We start from the raw sequence: 26,113 nt of genomic DNA, 5'->3' as shown, positions 1-26,113 counted from the left end.
GCCCTAGGGACCTCTCAATCAGAAGTGTGCCCCACAGTACAGGAGCCAGAGTCAAGGGCACACACCCCATACAATGAAGGGCCTGGTGCCACTAGGAGTGGGCACACTGTGCCAAGCGCACAGGCACAGAGGGCTAGTGGCAGTGGGAGGGGATCAGTGACCCAACAGACAGGGCAGACCCAACAACTGGCTGCCCAGGAGGCCTTCACCCAAATCCTGGGTGCATACCGCGAAACCCAAGACACTATTGCCCAGACTCTTGCCACTGTGAAGGAGACCCAGAGGCTGAATACCATCAGGAGGCTATGCAGCAGTAGCAGACCCACAATACCACCATGGCCTCCATGGCAGGGGTGCTGAAGGAACTCACCACCATCCTGAGTTAGTCCATCTCCCGCCAGCAGGCCCCTTCCATTAGCCACATCACTTCTGAGTACTGCATGTCAGCAGCAGCTAGTGGAATGAAGGCCCTTCCACAGGACCTACAGGCCACCAGCACCCCTACACCTGTAGCTGATGACGCCTCATGCATGCAAGGACGTCCAACCAGATATCCTGCCGTAACTGATGCCAGTACCAAGACCATCACCAGGAAATGACCCTCTCCTGAACATACTCCCTTGTGTTTCACTGAGGCAGCCTGATAACTGTCCATTGTCATGTCTCTGTACTTTCATGGCCACCATACTGGACCCCGACTACCCACAGCTGTCCCAAGTACTCTGATGAGCCCCCCGCCATGATGCTACTCATCACCCCTTGCACTTGTACATCTCAAATAAACACCATTGACCACAATTACTGCCTACGTCTTTATTGTCATGAGCATAAAAGATACAGCCATTACGTGTGCAACATTTAACCCAATGTCCTGCTAATGTATGTGTGAGTGACAGTGGGGCAATGAAATGTAGCAAGGATTACAGTGGAGCAGGCAGTGGCTGGAGAGATGGGTCAAGGGAGGCAACAAGTGAGGCAGGGACCAGAGTGCACCACAACAATGTCCTGAAAGTAGAACAAGACAGGGACATCAATCACTATAGGAGTCACATATGCCAAATCAACACACATGCACTGTAGTGTAGTTACAAGAAGCCAAGGTTGAGATGACAAGTCAAATCCAAAAACATATGGCCATAACAAAACCACATACACAAGACATACCTCACAAATGGTCCCTCCATCACACCAAACAGAGTCACACGTTAGGCAGTTCACACTGCCACGAACAGTAATGTTGCACCACCTCCCAATGTTGAATCCCAGGGCAGAATGCAATACAGAGATTACCACCTAGTGTAGAAAACATATTGCACTGTATCGGGCAGTTCAAGGAACAATGGCCCTGCACATAGATGGCACATAGATGTTACAACAGCAGGATAAGAAAAGCGCTGACCAGTGCATAGTAACACTCCAAATCATGGCCACGGTTAACCACCTCCAAAATCACCCAGTCTCAGAGCTCTGATATCTCCAGTTATTACAGACAGCAGGTCGTATCATGGCACAAGGCAGACAGTGGAACTGGACATACACCATACATATGACACATACCTGTGTCTCAGTGGAAGTATTGTCGTATCAGCTCTGCTCTAAAGTCAACTGCATCCTCATCATCTTCCTCATCATCACTCCCCATGTCCCCTTCATGAGCCACTGATACAGCTGTCACCTACTCTGCATCCAGCAAGGGGATGTGACGTCTCAGGGCCAGATTGTGTAGCATGCAGCAAGCAACAATGATCTGGCACACTTTCTGTGGTGTGTAGAGTAGGGCACCTCCAGAGGTGTGCAGATACCGGAATCGGGCCTTCAGCAGGTCAATGGTCTGCTCAATCACCTGTCTTGTACTACCTTGGGCCTCACTGTGCCTGTTTTCAGCAGCTGTAATCGGATGCCTCATGGGTGTCAGTAGCCAGGGAAGGTTGGGAGAGCGAGAGTCACCTGTGTGCACAGAGGTAAGAACCATGTCAGGACCAGGAGGGTGTAGTGTAGGTTGTGAAGAGTGTTGAGATCAGAGGGGCACACATGTGTGAGGCTTAATACTGATGAGGCAGGCCCGGTCCCTCTGTAGTGGTGCCATCATGTGTGGGACGGTTCTGTTCCACAGAATGTAGGAGTCATGCGCCGACCTAGGGACACACCACTTGCACATTGGCGGAATAGATGATTGTATAGTTCCTATACACTCGTTCACTCCTCCTGGGTGCCACCAGGGCAATGTGGGTGCCATCTATGGTCCCTATGACATGAGGGACATGTGCCAGATTGCAGAAGGATGCTTTCACAGTGGGCAAATCAGCACAATGTGGGAACCTGATGTAGCTGGCCATATGTTATAGTGGGGCACATACGACGTCCTTTGGGATTTTGCTGAACATGGACATTGACAACCTTGCTGCCAAACCCACTGTCATCTGGAAGGACTTTGAGGCAAGAAAGTGGAGGTCTGCCAACACCTATAGTGTGAGAGGGATAGTATTGGTATAATGAATGGCAGACAACAGTTCCTGCTCCAGCTGAGTCACCAGCTCCATGATGGTCTGACAGTTCAGATGATAGCTCTGTGTGACGTGTCGCTCTTCCAGGATGGCAAGGTCGACTAGGGGCCTGTAAACTGAAACATTCCTCATTCTCAACCTTCCACCGTCCCTGAAAATGGGTGGAAGTAGAAATCATGATGTGCAGCATTGTCTGTGGGGACGCGTTTCAGCTGTGCACAGGTGAATAAATGTCACCCATGATGCACCTTAAATGCACCCTGAATACACATTGCACATGTAAAATGGCATCCGCCGGTCCTGCATGCACTGGACAAATGGAAGTGTGCTCATCCCGCCGGCGTAACACGTCATGGCGGTAGGTGGTCTAAACTGCCGTGCAACTCCTCATTGGTTAACATGGTTGCCTATGGGAGACAGGAGCCAATGGTGAGCGCCGCCGGCATGGATAGTGATGTCCCCAGTGGCAATGACCGCCATTTTATGTGCTCATACTCACTTGACTCCTGACAATTGTGCACAGAAGACCTCCACTGCATGTGCTGCTGTGTTCTTACTCTGGTGGCCAAGATACCACATCCTGCAGGAGATAATGCCCCAGCCTTCACCCCGGAGGAATTGGAGAAGCTCGTGGAGGAGGCCCTACCCCTGGATGGACAGTTGTATGGGGCACCAGAGCAACAGGTGAGACCAATGTCACTGTCCTGTCTTTGAGTGGTGTGTATGGAGATGGGGGCCTCAGGACGAGTCGGTGTGACTGGAGAATGGACATGGGTGAGGAGTCTGAGCCTACATGGATTGATGACATGTGAGTGTGGTCGTGAGATGTGTGCTGTCCACTGCTGTCTCTGTGAAGCCACTCTACATTAATTTCTCCTTCTGTCTGTGTCACCCATGCAGGTCAGCATCCATCAGAAGAAGGCGATATAGCGTGCCATCGCCAAACAAGTGCGGACCTGGGGGGGGTCCATGCCCGGTGGAGAAACAACTGCAAAAGGAGGTGGGAGGACCTGAGACGCTGGGCCCAGAAGACCGCGGAGAACCACCAGGGGATATCTTTCCAACGTGGGAGGGGTACCTGTCGGACCCTGCCCCCCCCATGGCCTGCATTTTGGCAGTGGCTTGTGGTGTATGGGTCCTTGAGGGCAGCGCAGCAGCCACAACGGAGTGAATACACACTCTCACTTACGATGTGAGTTGCCATTGTGGCTTTGGGTGTGCACTATTGGGAAGCTATAACGTGGGTACTAGGTGGATTCATGTCCACTATGGCCATTAGCCAGCTGGGCAGGATTCGCATCATGGATGTGTGGCCATGCAGTCTGTGAATGGAGGTGCAGTTAGCTCCCATGTGGTATCTGTGTTGTCACCTACTACCAAAATGTGCTAGGCAGCACATGCCAACAAGATCACAGCATCTATGGTGTCAGGCCATTGTAATCAGTTGATGCCAACCACTGAGCCGGGGGTGACTGTTGAGTACTCAATCTGCTACCAGATACTGTATGTGTAGTAAGGTGGGGTGGGCCAAGTTGTCAGTGTGCAATTTGACAATGGCCTAGTTGGCATGCCAACTAGCCATGCAGGATTCTGTTGGTTCTGTAGTCCAGGAATAATGGGCCAGATGTATGAAAACTGGGGTCTGCGAATCGCAAAATGTGATTATTAAGAAATCGCTATTTCCGAGTCGCAATTTTCTATGTAACAAAATTGCGATTCGGAATTAGCGATTTCTTAAAAATCACTATTTGTGCTTTGCGAGGCACATTTGCCGAATCGCAATTTGCATTCTTGCAATTTGCGATTTTTTTGTGATTCAGTAAAAAACCACTGAGACAAAATGCGAGAAAGTTCGAGAATGCACACCTGGAGGAGCCTCATGACATCACCAGCAGGAAATGAGTCATCCCAGGCAGTTTCAGGTGCCACACCCAAACCAGCATCCTGAGTGAGAGCAGCCCAGCCACATAGAGCAGCACTCTGAAGGAGCGGCAACACCTGAGCCAGAATGCAGCCCCAAGGTACATCACAGGAGAAGCAGGAGAGGAAGCGCAAACTCAAGTTCAGTGAACAGGAGCTGGAGGTACTGACAGAAGAGGTTGTGAGGAGCCATGACCGCCTGTTTGGTAAATCATCACTCCAGGTTCCTGAGAGCGAGAAAAGAAGGCTATGGCTTGACATCCAGGGTAAAATCTGCGCCATGGGAGTGGCACAGTGCTCCATTGAGGAGATTAAGAAAAGGTGGTACGACCTGCGGTCCCGGGCAAAGGAGAGGGTGGCAAGGAGACTTGCAGAGGCCAGGGGCACAGGTGGTGGACCACCAACCGAAACACCTGCCACACCACTGGAGGACCTGGTGGAATCCACACTCCTCCCTGAAGCAGTGACAGGGGTCACAGATATCGACACCTCCGCTCAACCGAGTACCAGCCAAGGTAAGTGCAATGTTGTTGTGTGAACCCAATATGTGCATGCATAAAAGCCCCTTAGGAATTTGCATGTAATGTGAAGTAGTGTGTGAAGTAGTCCAGTCCACAACTGAGAAGCAGCACAACAATGCATTATGGGAGTTGCGGTCCACAAACTAGTACAGACAGTAGCATGACAATGTAAGGAAGCATAGTGACACCCAAGGTAACACAACACACACAACACCATGTAGAGCAGTACCTGTACCTTTATTGCCATTTTCGGACAGATAATGTAACATACAGAACTGACATTCTGCATATTGTTGTTGCAGGTGGGCCTGGCCCAGCAGCCACACACAGTCCTTGTGTAAGGGAGACGGACACCCAGCAGCCCTCTGACACCAACACCAGTGGGTCCCTCAACATCTCCACTGTGTGCCGCAGGCCCAGGCCTCTACCACTGCCAGACCTCAGTGGCGACTCGGATGTGCAGCAGGAGGGGCCAAGCACACCGTCTGCACCAGACAGGCACAGCCAGATACCGGAGGACAGGGGTCATGCAGCACAATGCAGGAGTGCCACAGTGTCCCAGCAGCAACCGCATGAGGCAGGTGAGGGTCAATCCTTGTTCGGGGGACTTGAGGCTGCTATGTTGCAGCAACAGCACCTGCAAAACAGGAGAATATTGAGTTTGGACCGGAACCTGAGAGTCCACAATAGACATATGATGGGCCTGCATCAGCACTTAACACACTGAACAGCAACATCACCCAGCTGCGTGAGGGACAGGTGCAGGCCTCTGAGGACACTAGGGAGCTTACTAGTGCAGTGCGTGACATCTGTGAGGAGCTGCGCCACGAAAGGGTGAGCCGACGCAGACATGAACACTGCTTCAGGACAATGTTTGCAAACTACTGCAGGTCCTCAAACAGGATGGCAAACTCCACAGCACTCAGCACCCATTGCGCTGTGGTGGCCCAAGTGGAGGCTGCACACACCAGCAGGGATGTGGTCCAGGGCCGTGTACAAATCACTAATGTGATTGAACTAGTCATGGGACAGAGATCTGCCACTCCCAGTGAGGTAGCCTTGGGGGACACTGAGGACAGTTCGAGCCTTAGTAGTGTGGCAGAACCTGCATCAGACACCAGATGTCGCAGTGCCAGGCGCAGCACTGCCACTGAGGGTGACATTAAGGGTGCCAGTGAGTCAACTGGGCACCCGAGTGATGTGCGTGGGAGGAGGAAGTGACTCTTGCCGCATTGACACTGGTGTTCCCACTATGATGTAATAGTGCGGGACTCAGTTCATTTGTTTATTTTAGTTTTTGCCATCACCTGTTTATTTCATTTTTCACCATTTATTACCTGACGTAAGGTAATACATTTCTATCACTACAGGTACAGTTGTCAGTGGAGTTTTGTCATTCATACTCACGTCTGAAATGGTTGTGTGTGATGTCAGTACGCCTTTGCCTTCCCTCTGCTGCACTGGTCCTGTCTGCTGGCTGTAGAGGTGGTATGGGATCGTCATCCTCATCTGATTCAGTGTCACTGATTTCTATAGGTATGCCCCTGGTTGTAGCTATATTGTGCAAGATTGCACAAGTAGCCACTATTCTACATGTGGTTTCTGGACTGTACTGTAGTGCTCCTCCACTCTTGTGGAGGCAACGGAAGCGACTCTTCGGGAGGCCAAATGTGCGCTCCACCACGTTGCGGGTTGCCCTGTGTGCTGCATTGTATCGCCGTTCTGCTGGTGTTGTGTGATTGAGGTAGGGCGTCATCATGTAGGTGCGCACTGCGCAGGCACTGTCTCCTGGAAGGGACAGAAGGTGTGATGAGTAACTCAGCCATCTGACATGGGTTTGTTATCTATGCGCCAGTGTAAAGAGTGAGAGTACCTAGTAGATATCCTTCACCAAACTCCCCAGCTAGCAGTCTTGTGTGAATGCCGCTGTGACGAAAGATGTATGAATCATGTGTGCTCCCTGGGTACCTGGCCACGAGAACAGTTATGATATAGGAGGCATTGCATATCACCTGAATATTCATGGAATGTTGGTGTTTACGGTTGCGGTACACATACTCTGTGACTGATGGTGGACATATTGCCACATGTGTGCCTTCTATGGCACCTTGGACGTGGGGGAACTGTGCTATCTGATAAAACTCAATTTTTGTCTGCTGTATTTCCTGTGGGATGTGGGGGAATCTGATGTACTGTTGGAGTTTGCTTAGCATGGCGTTGATAAATGCATTGAAAAATCTGGAGAGGGTGCTCTGTGACACCCCCCAGCCGCTGCTATGACCCCTTGATAGCTCCCTGAGGCGAGTAGGTGTAAGGAGCATAATACCTGCACATGGGTGTTCTGCGCTGCAGTAGAGGTTGTAGCTCAGCTATCAGATCAAGTATCATGGCTGAGTTCAACCTATACCTCTCATATATTTCCTCCTCAGTCAGGTCAAAAAGTGTAATGCGCACTCTGAAAATGCGCTCCTGTCTCCTCCTCCCTCTTCTCAAACCTGCCAGGATCCTCATCCTCCTCGCCATGACGTAGAGTGCAGCCATTGTGGAAAAGAGTCTGAGGCACTCTGGGCCTCTTTATATAGGTTGCACCTGGTTACCACCTGCTTTCACTTAGTGGTATTTTGCATGTGCAAAAGGCCATTCTGCGAAAAATCGCTATTTGCGATTTTTTGATGCATCTATTTGCGATTTGGATTTTGCGATTCGCATTTTGAACCTCGCAATTTCCTACTGGAAATACCGAGTCGCAAAATGCGACTCGCAAAACCAGGTCGCAGCGCAAAAATTCGCAAATTTTGCGATTTCTTATTTTTGGTCTGCGTATGCCTTTCATGCATCGCAGACCACGTTTTTGCACTCGCAAACGGCCAAATTTACCAATTCGCACCGTTTGCGAGTGCAAAAATATTTCATACATCTGGCCCAATGTGTCTCTATGGGCATGTGAAGAGGGCAGGTCCTGGGCAAGTGTGGCGGGTATGCATCTCATCATGTACACTATTTCATCTGTATCACCGTTAGCAGTATACATGTGCATTGCTGTGGTTTCCATCATGGTGTTCCATTGTTGTAGCATGTGTAGGTGTAGGTGAGGGCATGGCGTGTTACGGCATGGCATCAGTAGATGTTGTAGTTACTCTGTGTGACTGTTGTGCTGGCATTGACCGATTGCACCCTGTCTCTCTCGCCCACCCACCCTAACTCCCTCTCCTTCTCTGTCTTTGTGTGCATCAGCATCATATGGCAAAGGAGAAGGGGCACCGGCGAGTGGGGATGTTGCAACCCCCGGGACCATGTTCATATTCCTCCTCTGATAGACACTCCCCGGTGGTGGCGGACCCATCTGGGACTATCCCAGCACTGCCCTTGTCCGCCACCCACTTTACCAGCACTGCGCTCCATGTAGTTCTCCACCCAGTTGCCTGTGCCTTTGCCGCAGGCACCTCTGCCCTTGCCCCAGTCAGCCCTCCTGCTCTCAATGAGGAAGCCATTGATCTCCTGAGGTCCATCTCTGTGGGGCAGATAGCCATCGTGAATGGCATCCAGGGACTGACACCCCAGATGCAGTAGATCAATGCATTCCTGGAAGGCGTTCAGGGTGCCATGTCTGGCCTGCAGAGATCATTTCAGGCTCTGGCCTCCTCCTTGATGGTAGCCAGTGTCCCCTCTTCTTCCGTCCCCCCTCCAGCTATCTATTCCCAAACCCACATTCCTCTCCCCTCACCCATCCAAGGCACACTTACTGACCCACATTCATCCACATCAAAAGAAACGGCATGCAAGGACAGACACAAGCGCCACAAATGCCACCACCACCATGCACACACACAACATTCAGATGCAGACATGACAACATCTCCTCCCTTCACTGACTTCTCCTCCACCTCCCCATCAGAATCACAACACCACTCACACCCGCAGTCAGCACCTCATCAGTCACAGATCCTGCCGCATCTGACTTCACTTGCACTGTCACCACAATAAGAGATCTCCCATACATGCACCCCATACACCACATATGCACACACCACAACAATCAACACCCAGATAAGCAGCACATCCAACCTACCTGAAGACACCACCCAAACATTCACTCACACATCCCCCTGCCATCTCCCTTCATCTCCTCCACCCCTCCTCCCAGTACATCTAAACGCCCACACTCACTCACCCAACACTCACCCAGCACACACAAGGCACACACCAATGCTCCTGCACGCAAGGCACCTCCACGTACACACCTTTCAACCATACCCTCTCCCTCCACTCCCAAACATCCTTCCCACGACTTACCTTGTGCACCTAAGAAACATTTCCTGACAGAGTTTTCCCTGTTCCCCACCACTGGCCCAGGCCCTGTTCCTCCCATGCGCCCTGCTATCCTTCCTAGACCCCTTCTTTCTACCTACCTGGCCTCCACTGGTCGTCGCCATGCCTCTCCCCCACCTAAGATGTTCACCCCCAGCAAGTCCACAGTTACCTCTCCCACAGCCAAGCCCACTCCCTCCACATCCAGGGCCAAGCCCAAACCACCCCCCTTCCTGGCTAAACCACCACCATCCAAGGGCCCCCTCCAATCCCAGCCCAAAGGGCCTCCCCTCCAAGCCCAGCCCAAATTACCCCCCTTTCCAAGCCTAAACCCCCCTGACCTCTGAAGTGCCTGCATGCCCTATTGATGCCCCTGCCCTGTGGAGACCAGAACATTGCAGTCAGGAGTCAAGTTGGTGCCTCATTCTGTGCCTTATGTTGTTGGGGCACAATGGACAATTTTGGACTGGCCCTTGGGCCTCATTGTACACAGTTTTATGTGTTTTAAGTTATTTATTATATCTGCACCACTGCCCATTGGTGTCGATGGAGATAACATTGTCCTGGCTTTCTTTCCTCATGCATGTGTTGTAGTTATGCGATTTGGCATGCGTGTATCTGTGTGTTGGAATGGCTGTTTGTTTGTGTGTGTGCTCGTGGCTTGCCGTGCCGTGTGTATGTGTTGTGAGTGTGTACTAATGTCCTTCCCTCCAGCATGTGTTCGGCTGGTGGACTTACGATTGGTGTCTTGGCTGGCTTTGCTGGTCCTGGAAGTCAGTGGTCAGCAGGCGCATTGAGAAGACTTGCAATTCGTGTGGCATGTCACCTACGGACGTGCCTGTGTTCCTGAGGGTGAGTGTTCCTTTTTATGTTGGTCATCTCTACCATGCTTTTTGTGGCTGTGAGACTGCCTCGGAAATCCTGGTGGTGTGCAGCCGCGTAATACGGACGTGGGGAACAGCCTGACCACTGGCCTGGAGATGAGTGCCGCAGGCTGCGCCCGTCCATCCACACTGGTGGTTTGGATGGAAACCTGGCTGTGTTATGCAGTTTTCTTCCCTGAATTGTAATATGGTGGACTTCACTGCTGGGCCTGCGACGGTCCAACAACCACCTTCACCAGGAAGGTCCACTGACCATGACGCAGGAGGGCCTATATGTGTGAATCACATTTGCTCAACTATTACAGAACATTCTGTCTCTGGGCACTGGTATGATTACAATATATTTTAGAAGCAATAAAGTTTCCTACATTGGGCATTTGCCTTGTTACCATATTACTTCATCTTAAAGATGGTCCCATTCCAGCTAATTGCACTCCATTTAATCATATAATATTATTTACTATTAGTGTAATAAAACAACTAAGCAGGGACAAAGAGAATGAAGCCATAATTGACTCAACTAGGGACAAACTGCCCCTTTGTTCCTGTCACTGGTTTTGCCACCTCCGAAGTCAAAGGTCACATATTAAGTGTCGGGGTTGCAAGGGGCAAGCCAGGGGTCGCAGGGGTGGCTCCTAATTAACATTCGTGAATGTGAGATCAGCCCAAGGTTCAATGTGGAATACACTTAAAAGTACAGAGATGAAAACTAAGCTCATGAAATGCCTGAAAACCTAAGGAAAATACAGTATGATTGAGAAAAGTAGTTGTTACAGTTAACTCATCTGCAATAATAATAATAGGATAAACTAAGATTATGTATTTTGTTTTTTCAACCCCAATTTTTCATAGATGCTAAATTGTCTTCTGAATTGTGTTAGGAATTACATATACCTGTGGGTTAGTATTGACCAGAAATTAAACCTGAATATTCATATAGATAAACTTGCTGCAAGAGATTTAAGTTTTAATAATGGCATTACATTTTTTTCTGTCAATTATAAAGGCATGCATTAGACCTAGCTGTTTCTTGCTGTCAATTGAAAATTAATTATGTCAAATTTATTTGGGTCGATAACATTTCCTTGTAAAAAAGTGTTTGTAGACATCTTTTAGACAATGCATTCAAACACTATTTAATTTGCGATCAGCAACTCCTCACTGCTTTAGCTGAATCTTTTCCCTTAATAGTTCATGTCGATATTCACTGTCTCAAATTATGTGTGTCTGTGCCGAAGCTGGTGTAGAATCACTGAAAGATTCACTTTCTATAAAGAACTATAAGTCGAAGACCCAATGTTTCTTCTCAAAAGGCACAAGTAAACGTTGATGATTGCCAATTACGTATTCAGAAACTCTTTTTGAAACAAACAATCTGCAATGCAAACAATATTGGAAAACAGTGACCCAGATTTAAAAACCTTTAGTGCCACATTAGCGTCTTCTTTTACCGTTAATATGGCGTTAGGCTTCAAAAATTGCCGCGCCAGATTCAGGAAGTGGCACAATGCACAGATTATGCATGTGCAAGGGGGAGTTACCCCGTTAGGTGGGCCAAAAAAATGGAGAAACTAAATCTAAAAGATTTCTTTGTACCATTTTTTGCTGCATTTTTAACGCCTGCACAGAACAGCTATTAAAGGGAGACACACCATTTTTTATATTAGACCTCAATGTGCTTTGCAGGGAGTTTTGACACTAATCGTGCAAAGCGCCAAACTAGCATCAAAAATGTTGATGCTAGTTCCCTAACTACTGCCATGGTGCACCCTGTCTTAAATATGGCGCACACATGGTGGCGTTAGAGGGGCACTAATGGGCACAAGAAAAGTGGTGCTGCATTGGATGCAGGGCCACTTTTCTTAAATCTGCCCCAGTATCTCTTGTATGAAACAGCCTTACCTAGATTAGAATCTAACATATTGTGTGCCATAGCTCACAGTTACTTGAATCACTGAGGAAATCCTTGCAATCAAATATTCAGGAGAATGTGTGTCTGAAAGCACTTTAGGCTTCATTACGAGTCTGGGGGTCTTAAAACCACTAGCCTCACGGTGGAGGTCAAGATGGCCACTGCTGTGGCGGTCCGACCACCTCATTAAGACCCTGGCGGGCAGACCACCAGTGTTCCGTCTTCTCTGCCGGGATCAGTGATCCTGACGGGTTGATGGTGGGTAGAGGTTGCAGTCCACCAGTCAACGCTGCATGCAACACTTGTCTGTGGATTACTATCTCATTCTCCCCAGCATTTTCATGGCAGTTTCACCACCATGAAAAGGCTGGCAGAGAACAGGTGCGAGGAACCACAGGGGGAGACTCTGCACTGCCCATACACTTCGCATGGGCAGTGCAGGGGTTCCCCTGTACAGCACACTCACAATTTTCTCTGTCTGCTGTGCAGACAGTGAACATTGCAAAGGTGCTGGTGCACCATGCAGGCAACAGCATTGCGGCCAACTCAATTTCCAGCCAGAGACAATGCTGCCATCTGTTTTCCGCAAGGGCGATGGGTGGAAACTGAGGTTTCAGCCAGTCAGCCTAGCGAGAAACACCTAATAGGTCCAGCAGGGTGGTTGCCACTATGGCAGCTGCCATCCTATCGGGAGTTTGGCGAACTGGCTATCCCGTCTGCCAAACTCTTAATTAGGCCCTTTGTCTCAATGGAATTACAAATAGATTTTTTTGCTGCTAAGAAAAAATATGACTTATGGATCACTCATCATGCAGTCAGCCCCATTGCACCATGATGAATGTAGTTCAAATTCTGTCTTACTTCATTAAATTGTTTAACTCCATTAAATAGTCTGTAGTATTTCACCTCAGTAGGTGCAGCCAGTACTGTATAATTTCATTCATCTCTGGACACATGTTTCTGGGTTCATCCCTTCATCAGCAGAGAGCAGTAGGTTGATCTCTAGGATGCTGGAAATTCTGCCATAAATCATCTAAGGTTTCAGTATCTCTCACTGGCATGTCGTTGCTACAACCAGAGCTCGTCAGCTTGTTGGCTCGAGAAAGCCTTTTTAAAAACACAAAAGTTGGGAGCACAATGCCTGACATCTCAGCATACAGTCAGCCTATTAATATTTGTTTTAAGTGAAATAAACTTGAATTTATATTCCTATACATTGCCATAGGAAGACTTTTGGCCAGCGGTGGAGACTTCTGCCTGCTTGAGAAAAACTATAAATATATAATGTACATTTTTACTAGGGGAGTGGAGACATGTACATCTGCACATAGAACAACTTTATTTACAAAGAGTAGCAGAAAAGTTGCACATAGGAGCAGGAGTAGATTGACAAGTGAGTAAGTCTTGTCATGTAAATTTACCTTTGTGAATGTGGTCCTTTTTTCTTTATTTTCTAAATTATACATGAATAACTGCAATATATAGCAGACAAGGTAGAAGCATGACATCAAACTCTCTAGAAGGTTGCATCATCAGTTATTCAAACCAGTGCTTTAAACAATGTGTTTCTTATATCAATCGGTGTGCCCTCCATCCCAGCAGTTAGACTGGATTACCTTCCCTCTCATACAAGTCCTCTGTAGTCGAGCCACAAGGACCATATCTTTTCCTATATTTTGGGGTCAGCCTGTGCTTTTATAGATTCTTTTTTTAGCCAGCATGCACCAGCCCATCTCATTCTTCTAATAATTCATCTCCGGGGGATTTTAGGCACCCCAATTCCAAGCTATGTCCCTCTTGGCTACTCCTTTGCCCAAGTACAACTAAAGTCTGGATGGGGGATTGTCTTCCCAGATGTTCAGCAAGCAGCCTTGGGCAGTGTCTGTTATTGGGTACCCTGTTGTAGTCTCCATTACCCTCTGATTGCAGTCCAGTATGCGTGCATCTTGGAGCAGTGTTGTATTACAAAAAGGAAGGTGTCAACCTCCCCGCGCCCTCATACAGATATCTCAGTGGGGTATCTGCCCATGGCATAGAGGGCAGTACAGGAATATTAGGAGCGATTCCGTATGCAGATTTGCACTAACCAGAACTCTGACTTAATAGTGATTTCCTTGAATGTTCCTGTGGCCCATTCCCCTTCCTAGAAATCACCCATGTCCACCTCCCATTTAGCTTTAAGCTGCAGTAGGGTTTTGGGGCATTTTTGACTAGTTTTTCTGTAAATGATTGATATCACCCATTTACATAACGTTTTTGAAAGTATGCAATCCTCTAATGGGAGTTTTCCTCAAGAACCTTGCCCCTCAGGATGTGCACAGTGAGTGCATGTTTGAACTGGAGATACTTATAAATTTCCAGTTGTGCATGTTGATACTGTTCTATCATCTAGGACAGTGTCAGCTGTATGCATCCCACCTTCACTGCATCCCCCAGTTTGGATATTCCAATAAGCTCCCATTTTGTGAAGGCTTGGAACTTTCCCAAGTCAGATAGCATATTGCTTACCCAAAGCGGGGTCATTTCAGTCAGTTGATCCTTCCATTCAGATCGGTGGCAGTCACCTTCTAGATCTTCAATACTAATCTTATGTGCTCAAGCAAGTCCTGTGTAGTCCTTGTCTTATATAATGCCCCTTCATGTCCCTCACACCCCCAGGCTGGCCTCGCTAAACTTACAGATGGCTCAACCCACACTGCAAATGGCCAATCATTAATTGCTGCAAGTTGTGAGGGCCAATAATATTTATGGATTTCAGGCAGTCCAAAACCCCTATCTTACATACCCAAATGCAGTTTTTGGAGGGCTATGAGTGGACCATTATTTCAGAGCAGGAATTACAGTGTGGCTCCTGTCCAGAGGAAAAACTCTTTGAGGACCAGAAAGGGGGTATTTTGAAGGGTGTACAGCATTCTTGGCAGTGTCATTATTTTGAACATCGCTGCTCTACCCAAAAAGGAGAGCGGCAATTACCGCTAGTGCTGAACATCAGCCGCAAAGCAGTCCAGAGATGGAGTTAATTGTTTTCCATAGAACAACCGGTGATCTCCTGTTATATATATTCCCAGATATTTACACCATTCCTCAACCTTTACATGGGTACACTTCTCTCAAGGTTAGGCCTAGGGCCCCTGATTAAGTGCATGTGAGATTTATAGCAGGTGACTCAACTCAGACAAGACAGAGAATCTCGTACTCGGCTCCATCCGCTCTGCCTGCGATGACTCCTGGTGGCCTACTGCCTTAGGAATCTCCCCCACCTTCACCAAACAGGCACGCAACCTAGGCACCATCCTCAGCTCCACGCGCTCCATGACTCAGCAAGTCAACACCGTCTCAACATCTTGCTTCCACACCCTGCGCCTACTTCAGAACATTTTCAAGTGGATCTCCACTGAGACAAGAAAGATGATTACTCATGCGCTCAACAGCAGCAAACTAGACTATGGTAATGTACTCTGAGCCTGCATCATAAAGAAACTCCAAACAAGACTACAGAGAATCCAGAACGCAGCAGCCAGACTCATCCTGGACATCCCCCACCACAACCAGATCTCCGCCCACCTCGGAGACAAGTACTGGCTCCAGGTCAACAAATGCATCATCTACAAGCTACTTATGAACACCTATAAGGCACTGCACAAGCTAGGAGCGACCTACCTCAACCACTGCCTGTCCTTCTACAGCCCCACCAGACAGCTCCAATCCTCCCAACTTGCCCTCACCACCATACCCAGAATATCAAGAAGATAAAAGCTGGAGGCAGATCCTACTCTTATCTCGCAGCCCGGGCATGGCTGAAGTAGTTCAGGAAGGATCTCAAGACCTGGCTATTCCAGTGAGCACATGCCCACCACAGCGTCTTCAGACCCTATGAGTGATAAGAAGTGCTTAATAAATAACTGGTCAATTGATTAATTGTATTGTAGTGTAGCCATTTTTTAATATAGCCTCGTGCGCGTTAGCTTAACATATTAGGCCTCTGTGCACTTTGCCTTAGATACATTTTATTCAACCTTGCACTGTTATTTTACAATAACCAGTTTTACGGTCTTTTTTTTATTTCATTCTATCACACTGTTTAGCTTAGTTCAGCACTGTGTTCTCAAACAATGCATTCTTGCTCACTCTGTGCTTCAGTCAAGGCTACAGTCTGGTACATTGCCGGTAAACGTGGTAGAAGTTTAGTCTCTAGTGTTTGTAGAAAATACACATCCTTACGTAGGGACGTTTTCTTAGAACTAGATGCTGACTGCCCCGTTGCAGATGCTGACGCAGATCACAGGCCTTTGCTCAGGTAAGAGGGTTGATGTCCTCCTGGGGGAAACTGAAAGGCAGGCTTAGAGCTTTACATGCTGTGCTCAGGCTATAACTTAGAGAGACCCTAATCTAGTTGCACTATGATAGCCTTATTCTTGTGCTTCACTCTCATCGTTACTATTTTTATCCTACTGTGTTGTGTAGTTCTGGTTATTGCAGCTCACGCTTTGCTATCTAAAATGCAGTTGTTTTATTAAACCAATCTTTAAAACCTAAACTGCCTTTGTCATTTACATATGAGACAGCACTGTGTATGAGATAACCGGTTGTGACCTGAGTGACCACGACTTCCCTGGGAAGTACTAAGATGTCATGCGCTCGGCTGCCCAATTGTCTCTTCCCTTTGGGAGAGATGAGGCACTGCTAGTTAGCCGGAGCAAAACCTGGATTAGGGCGACAAGGGTCCGTCACCATGGGTCAGACTTAGTCCCCCGCACTGTGAACGATCTTGCCGCTCAAAATCCAGTAGTCTCATTAGGATAATGAGAGCCTACGTGACAGTATATCCGTAGTATGTCCCAAACATGTGAAGGATCTCCATCGGTCTGGAAGTGGTTTGGGGGAGTTAGTGACATAGAACAGAATATCATCTGTGTATGAAGAAATATGCTACTCACAAGTCTCTCCCCAGCCAATGCAGCACACCAAAGGATCACCCTGATCCACAAAGCAAGGGGCTCAAGCTGGGGCCAAACCCAATCCACTCCATCACAGCGAGCATGTAATCCCATTCTAGTATGTCAAATGACATGAAGACATTCGGCGCCAAGCCCATAGTAGACACTCTGCCATCTGCTGCTCCTGTCAATACCATAAAAAGCAACCAGGGATTAAGTCTGGCCCACCTGTTGGGCATAAAGCCTATTTGATCTGGATGGACCAGGGAAGGGATCACCCATCTGAGTCTATTAGCAAGTAATTTGGCTAGGCTAGGCTCTGTCTTTAATTTCTGCATGCAGGAGGGATATTGGTTGGTAAGAGCTACAGCGGTCAGGGGTTCTGCATCCTTGTGTATCACCACTATCGTGGCCTGGCATTGGTCTTCAGGGAGTTGGACCACAGACTTGGTCTCTTCCACCATATCTAACAGGTGTGTCTCCACTCTGGACACCAGTTCTTCGTATAGCTCAACGGAGAGACAATTAGGTTCAGTTGGTTTCCCTGAATGGAGGGCTTGGATTGCCTAACCAATTTCATTAGACTGGAAGTTACCCTCCAGCGTCTGTCTGTTTTCTTCAGCAAGACAAAGGGCCCTATAATCTTAGAGAAAGTTATGGATGTCCTGGGCCAGATTTAGGAAAAGTGGCACTAACTACGTGTAGCACCACTTTTCTTGTGGCCCCTTGTTCCCCCCTACCACCAATATGTGTTGGCTGTATTTCAAATATGGTCCATCATGCCGCAGGGTAGGGGGTCAATACCGTCAGAATTCCTGATGCTATTGATGTAGTGTTCAGGGCTAGCTGCAAAGTTTAGGCGCTAACCCTGAACAGTACATAGGGGCCCAGAGAAAACAATGGAATGCCCCCTTTTAACACCTGCTCTGAGAAGGTGTTAAAAATACATATTTTTTGCAAGAAATGTCCCCTTTGCATACATTATGCCTGCCGCATGCATTGCATCACTTTGTAAATTTGGCGCTGCAATTTTGGCCTCATTGGGCCACATTAGCATTGAAAAAACTGAGGCGAATGTGGTGCAAGGGGCTCTTAAATCTGACCTCTTGTGTTTTATGTTACTTTCTCGCTGAGTAGATGTTGGACCTGGCTTTTTGACAGGGTCACCCCCAAACTTTTTGCCTCCTTCCTCCTATTTTTCTGACCTGTTGTTGTTGGCTTTTGACCTCTGGGCACTTTGCCACTGCTAACCAGTGCTAAAGTGCATATGCTCTCTGTGTAAATTGTACTATTGATTGGTTTATCCATGATTGGTTATTTAATTTACTTGTAAGTCCCTAGTAGAGTGCACTATATGTGCCTAGGGCCTGTAGATTAAATGCTACTAGTGGGCCTGCAGCACTGGTTGTGCCACCACTTCAGTAGCCCCTTAACCTTGTCTCAGGCCTGCCATTGCAAGGCCTGTGTGTGCAGTTTCACTGCCACTTCGACTTGGCATTTAAAAGTACTTGCCAAGCCTACAACTCCCCTTTTTCTACATATAAGTCACCCCTAATGTGTGCCCTAGGTGACCACTAGAGCAGGGTGCTGTGTGGGTAAAAGGCAGGACATGTACCTGCGTAGTTTATATGGCCTGGTAGTGTAAAACTCCTAATTTCGTTTTTACACTACTGTGAGGCCTGCTTCCTTCATAGGCTAACATTGGGGCTGCCCTCATACATTGTTGAAGTAGCAGCTGCTGATCTGAAAGGAGCAGGAAGGTCATATTTAGTATGGCCAGAATGGTAATACAAAATCCTGCTGACTGGTGAAGTCGGATTTAATATTACTGTTCTAGAAAGGCCACTTTTAGAAAGTGACCATTTCTTTGCACTTAAATCTTTCTGTGCCTTACAATCCACGTCTGGCGAGGTTTAGTTGACAGCTCCTTGTGCATTCACTCAGACACACCCCAAACACAAGGTACTCAGCCTCACTTGCATACATCTGCATTTTGAATGGGTCTTCCTGGGCTGGGAGGGTGGAGGGCCTGCCCTCACACAAAAGACTGCCACACCCCCTACTGGGACCCTGACAAACAGGATTGAACTGAAAGGGGGCCTGGAGCATTTCTTAGACACTCTTTGAAGTCACCCCCCCACTTCAAAGGCACAATGTAGTATAATACAGGGCCTCTGCCCTACCTCATCAGACACTTGCTGGAGAAGAAACCTGAACCAGAACCTGCATCCTGCCAAGAACTGCCTGGCTGCCTAAAGGACTCACCTGACTGCTTTCTACAAAGGACTGCTCCCTTGCTGTTGCCCAGCTGCCTTGCTGAACTCTTGTCTGGCTGTAAAAGTGCTCTCCAAGGGCTTGGATAGAGCTTGCCTCCTGTTCCCTGAAGTCTCAGGACCAAAAAGACTTCTCTTTTTCATTTGGAAGAAAAATGCCGCACACAGACGCTGATCGACGCAACGCCTTCAGAGCGACCGGAACTTCGATGCACGGCCTCGCAAGGACAACGCCACCTGACTTCCAGAGGGGAAATCTACACGACGCCTGCTGTGAGATCGAAACTTCGCCACACAGCCTCGCGGAATGACGCGCAGCCGGAAAACAAGCCGAAGAATCCACGCACAGACCCTGGGACATCTGGTAATCCTGTGACCCACAGAAAGAGACTGTTCGCACGCTGGAAAATGACGCACGACTTCCCCGCATGAAAAATAACGACACAAGTCCATGTGTGCAGAGGAGAAATCGACGCACACACCATTTTTCCACGTATCTCTTCTTCTGCGGCCCTTTGCGGAGATTTTCCACTCCAAACCAGGTACTTTGTGCTTGAAAGAGACTTTGTTTGCTTTTTAAAGACTTAAGACACTTCATATAACTTTTTAGTGATATCTTTACAAATTCAGATTGCATCTTAGATCGTTTTGACCTGCAAATACCCAGATAAATATTACATATTTTTCTCAACACTGTGTGGTGTATTTTTGTGGTGCTATATTATGGTATTGTATGATTTATTGCACAAATGCTTTACACATTGCCTTCTAAATTAAGCCTGACTGCTCGTGCCAAGCTACCAGAGGGTGGGCACAGGATAATTTTGGATTGTGTGTGACTTACCCTGACTAGAGTGAGGGTTCTTGCTTGGACAGAGGGTAACCTGACTGCCAACCAAAAACCCCATTTCTAACAGTAGAGATATATGTAATAGGTGGTAAACTCGTCCACTATGTCGTTTGAGGTAGTTTATGTCCCCCCCTTATCATTTGTGAGCTGAAGCATCCAGTTGCCAAATCTGGTTGTGTTTTTCCAGCCACGCTAGCAATTTCCCAGCCTTGTTCCCTGCATCATTTAGCCTCCTTTGGGCCACGATGTTGGATGTGCATGTGCTCTTTTTGGACAAGACCCTGTATACCCTTTGTTTCAATCTGATTGTGTGTAGCAATCTTGTTATAATCACCCAGGACATCCTTCTCTTTTGTTGCAATTTTGCCATCTAAGAACTCTAAGGTGGCTTGCATCTCTTTTTCCTTCCCCGCAATTCTGAACGTACAGACCCCGCATTCATGTTGAAGTATTCATCTGTCATTTGAGCCTTTGCATCCATTAACTTACCCTCTCTAAGGAGCCATGTATTGAGGGGTTGCAGTACTGTGTCCTCTCCATAGTCTCCCCACAGCTCCAATCACACAGACAAGTGATCAGATATTTCTGTGGCCAAATGCAAATGTTTTACAGCAATTTCAAAAAGAACAGATGATGGAAAGAATGCTGGCTGAACAATGCAAACATTCTCCCCCATGCACCAAGATCTGGGTTTAATCCATCATTTGTTGCCCACCAAGATGCCCCGTTTGGACACAGCCATATGCAAATTAGTCTTGACCTCCTTTCTAGTGGGAACATTCCTGCCCATACTGCCAGGTCCTCACTGGACTGGAAACAAGCATCCTGGGACCAGATTCACAGAATCACTCTTTATCAGCCAGACTAGCTTGAATGCAGGGGCACAGTAAGCATGGGGTCCACAGCTTGGCATACCCTTCCCACTTAGAGCCACAAAAGCAAAAAGAACAGATGATGGACAGGAAGCTGATTAATGCAAGCATTCACCCCCATCACAGAGATCTGGGTTTAATTGATCATTTTATTGCCCACCACGCCATGCCAATTTGGACTTTGCACATGCAAATCAGTCTGAACATGCACCCAATGGGAACAGTCCAGCCTGAACTGCCAGGCCAGGTCCTTCTTGGACCAGAAGCAATCTGGGACCTGTTTCAAAGTGTCACACTTCATCAGCCAGGCTAACTTGAATTCAGTGGTGCAGCGAGCACAGGACCCATGTCTGGACATACCCTTCTCACTCAGGGCGACAACAGCAAAAAGAACAGATGATTAATGGAATGCTGAATGATGCAAACATTCACCCCCAGTTGCAGGGATATGGTTTTAAGTAATCTTTTTTTGCCCTCCTCGTCATCCCATTTCGTACCCAGCCATATGCAAATCAGTCTTGACTCTGTTTGCTATGGGAACAGTCCAGCCTGAACTGCCTATCCAGGTCCTCCAAGGACCAGAAACAAGCATCTTGGGAGCAGTTTCAGGCTATCACCCTTCACCAGCCACTGGTGCAGTGAGCACGGGACCCATGTATGGACATACCCGTCCTACTTAGGGCCACAAAAGCAAAAACAGGGTCAAGACTGATTTGCATATGGCGGGGTCCAAACAGGTGGATTAAACACAGATCTTTGTGACTGAGGGTGAATGCATTGTCCAGCATTCCGTCCATCATCTGCCTGTAGGATGACATCTCAGTGTCCATAGTTGAACATACAAAATATTATTGTTCTCCCGGTGCCCCCGGCTTGGGAGGAGGCCTAGGTGCCCTATGCACTCTTTTGAGAGGCCTTGACGTTTCAGAGTGTTAAGGATGAAACGCTCCCCAAACAGGTCCACACTAGGGCCCTTTCCTCTCAGGCACACCCACCAGGCATAGGGTGTTTTGCCTCTATCTCCCCTCCATGTCTTTCAGCTTGGCCTGTATTAGGGCTTTGTCCTTTAAGTTTATTACAGAACCATGCATGCAACTACCACACATGCCTTTACAATGTGGTCACTATAACACGTGTCAACACCATTCATATATTTACAATGAAAGCTTTTACAATGCATATGCCTTTACCATTCATGCCCTTACCACAACAATTTCATTGTAAAGGCATGGTTGATACATGCATATGCGTGGAAAAAAAAAGTTAACTGGTAAGTATAAACGTCATACCCACTCTAAAACCTAAAAAACACCATTACCACACATTCCCACCCTAAAACCTAAAAACACCCTTACCACACAAAAACCCACACCCACCCCAAAAACCTAAAAATGCTCTTTACACCAAAACCCCTTATGCACCCTAAACCCTAAAAATGCCCTCACCGCTCTTAAACCAATACCCATCCTAAACACCCTTTACCTCCCAAAAACCCATACCCACCCTAAAACCTAAAAATGACCATATCACCCTCAAACAAGTCCCCACAATACCACAATAATATATATATATATATATATATATATATATATATATATATATATATATATATATATATGTACATATGTATATGTGTGTGTGTGTATATATATATGTATATCTATCTTTCATTACCATCCGTCCCACCTCCAGGGTCAGATTCACAGCCCCACGTACACCGTCACCAGTTTGCCAAAATAGTTTATTCATTTATATTTTCTTGCCCGTGCACTTCTTAAATTTCAAGCAGTGTGAAAGGAAAGGGGAATAGGGGTTGACGCATTTCGGCGTTATGCCTTCGACTGGACCATAGAGTCCTTCATTACTGATAGTCTCAGTTTGAAGGTGTACATACAGTGTAGTCCCGCCACCATATCCATTAAAAGACTAGAGTATATACTTTGCTTCTCACTTCGTCATGATGCCAGCGCCATGTTTGTTGTAATTGTCCTGCACAGAGATCACTCCCTGCTCTCAAAGCCCGGGGTCAGGAGCCAGCTGTTCGCGTGGCAAGCCTTCCTCACCTGACACATCACCTCACTAGTAAGTGAAGATCATCGCGTGCTCAGTTATCAACTTCCGGCCCCTCACACAATTAGTAACCTGGGCTCCGCGCATGCGCAGATCTTAACTTCCGGTCTATGCATATATATATATATATATACATATAGTAGGCCACCCACACTCAAAATTATTAATGCCCCCAGGAACCCACGCTTGTTTTTGAAAAACTTTTGCTGCAAATTTGGGAATATTGCAATTTCGTAGCAAAAAATGTTAACAAAATGCTTTTTTGGTCTGGACCCCCCCACCCCACCAGAGCCAAGGGGTCAGGAATGATCTTGAAAGCAACTTTCCCAGTAGCAAAACCTGCGTGTGGTGTCTCCCTGCAGAGTTCTCCTGTGACTCCTAGGACGCTAGTAGGCAGGCATCATATACAGATTTCCCACTTTCATTCATAGTTGAGGACTGGGCATGCCATTATCTTAATGCATTTGCCATTAATGTGATTACAGTGCTCAGACCATGAGAGCACTGGGCGTCACAATTATTCCTTGTTCTTCACTTTTCTCACTAAATAGACCTAGGAGTGCATGGGTTAAATAGCTTTTCTTAATATTAGGCAGTCCCATGTGAAGCCTTCATCATGTAATGAACCTGATAGCCTAGATTCTCACGTCTACTTACTATGGCCCATATTTATACTTTTTTTAGTGCCACATTTGCATCATTATTTGACGCAAAAGCAGCGTACACTTACAAAATACAGTTGTATTTTGTAAGTTTGCGCTGCTTTTGCGTAAAAAAGCAGTGCAAATGCTGGGCTAAAAAAGTATAAATATGTGCCTATGTATTTAAAAATGCCCACCCCAGTGTAACTGTGAGCATTGGTGAGTATTATGAATACTGCAATAATTACTGCATCCGCAGCAATTTCCCTTTTCTAAATTTGCCAAGTCAAATGTGTCAAAATTTACCAAGTGAAAATAAGTGGTAAATTTTGATATGCTGAATTTATGCAAAAACAATGGTTTCACGTGTCATTTAGTTGTTTCGTAAAACCTGAAAAGAAGGCCCTGATTTAAGAGGGCCTAGCGCCACTTTAGTGACACCTTGGCATAATTTTTTTTAGCATTAAGGTAGCACTAAGGTGGCCTTTTCCCGTGCCATATTTACAAAGTGGTGCTATGCATGCATTGCACCACTTTGTAATCCTTTGCGCTACATTATACCTGTGCCAGGCATAATGTATGTAAAGGGGATGTCCCCCCATTAGGGGGGTAAGTAATGATGGAAAGAAATCTAAGAGATTTCCTTGCCTCGTTTTCTTCAGCACTTTTGGCGGCTGCTCAGAGCAGGTGTTAAAAGGGGGCACACTTTTGTTTACAATAGGCCCCTATGTACTGTTCATGGTTAATGCCAAGATTCTGGCGCTAACCCTGAACAGTGCATCAATAGCATCAGAAATTCTGATGCTATTGCCCCCTGCCCTACACCATGGTGCGCTGTAATTTAAATATGGTGCACACATGGTGGAGGCAGGGGGGAGCAAGGGAATGCAACAAAAGTCGCGCTACATGTAATGTAGTGCCACTTTTCATAAATCTGGACCGAAGTATTTACAGAACCTGGAAAGTACGGCAGCCAGGACCACCTTAAAATAAGGGCCACAGAGCTGTCACTGTGTCACACTGTGACATTGTGTAGTAGACTGGCAGAATGTACAGTATTCAACTTTTTCTCATTGGCAAAACAAATTTTGAAAAGAGGTCAGTTTTATAAAACAGTTTTACTGGGTACTCTGAAAGAAAATGGAACTGAAATTGGAGACGCTGAATGAATTGGCGGCAGAATGCAAAGGTGAAATTGTTTTTTCTTATGTGTTATGAAAGGATGCTTCATTGACAGGCACTGACTGGCTTCACATTGTAAAAAACCTACACATGTTAACAACAGAAATGTTTGAAAATCATACATTTGAATATTGAAATAGACCGTGTAGGTTACATTTCGTAAGCGAAATATTTTCTTTGAAGTCATTGCATAATGCGTGCAAATGCATGTGGTAAAGCAAACCGTCCAAACTATGCACTGCTGTAACGAAATATAGTTAGTATTAGATGTAAAAGCACACTACACGTACCATCAAAATAAGGCAAATAATTGTCTTTAGCAGGAAAAGAAAAAGTCTGTACTTTTCTCAGCTATCCATCTCTGCCTCATAGCTATAGCACTGAAAGCTTTAAAATGTATGAATGCATACGTTTGAAAAGCCAGGCACATTAAATCTAGCTACAAAGACACAGAAGTAAGGCCCTCATTACAACCCTGCCGGTCGGTGTTAAAGCGGCGGTAATACCGCCGACAGGCTGGCGGTAAATAAAATGGAATCACAAACATGGCGGAAACCACCAACATAGACGGCCACTCTAACACTCCGACCGCCACGGCGGTAGAAACAAACACTGCATCGGTAACCGCCAACAGCAGGCGGAACACAATGTACTGCCCACTGTATTACAATGGACCAATCCGCCACCTTCTCCGGGGCGGTACCAATACCATCAAAAGCACGGTGGAAACAGTCTTTGGAACAGAAACCACTCACCTCTCGACACCCTACGAGGAACCAGGACGCCATGTAGCCCGAACCTCCGGTGCTACCAATGTTGGTTTACCTTCTCTTCTACCAGGAGCAGCAAAGACGGCGGCGACGACCACGGTGAGTACTACACCTAGCACACAGGGGAGAGGGAGGAAAAAGAGAGTGACACAAACATGCAACACGCAACACCCCTACCCCCACCCTCACCCACAACACTGTACACACAAATACATGCCTCAACATTACATAAACACCCCGTAACCCCCTGGAAGAACGCAAGGACAAAATGAAATGATTGTAATGAGTGTAGTAATCGAAAATTCAGATATGGAAACAGGTCTGTAACAGATCAGTATATACAAATATGTACAGCAACTACACAAGTCCGGATAGTGTTCCAATCATTGTCCGTGGACCAGTGGTCCCAAAATGCATGGGCGAAGCCCACACATGATACCTGACTGTAAACAGGGAGAACACTGCTGGG

At 47.1% G+C, this 26,113-nt stretch overlaps 1 protein-coding gene across 1 annotated transcript in view; it reads right to left on the bottom strand.

The window, feature by feature from the left end:
• TMPRSS15 (transmembrane serine protease 15) overlaps nt 1–26,113 on the bottom strand; it is a 1,384,111-nt gene that overhangs the window by 1,241,883 nt on the left and 116,115 nt on the right. The gene's annotated exons all lie outside the window — the stretch shown is intronic.

The sequence above is a fragment of the Pleurodeles waltl genome, chromosome 8 (genome assembly GCF_031143425.1).
Source record: "Pleurodeles waltl isolate 20211129_DDA chromosome 8, aPleWal1.hap1.20221129, whole genome shotgun sequence".
NCBI classification, from domain to species: Eukaryota; Metazoa; Chordata; class Amphibia; order Caudata; family Salamandridae; genus Pleurodeles; species Pleurodeles waltl.
This window is presented reverse-complemented; position numbering and strand designations above follow the sequence as displayed.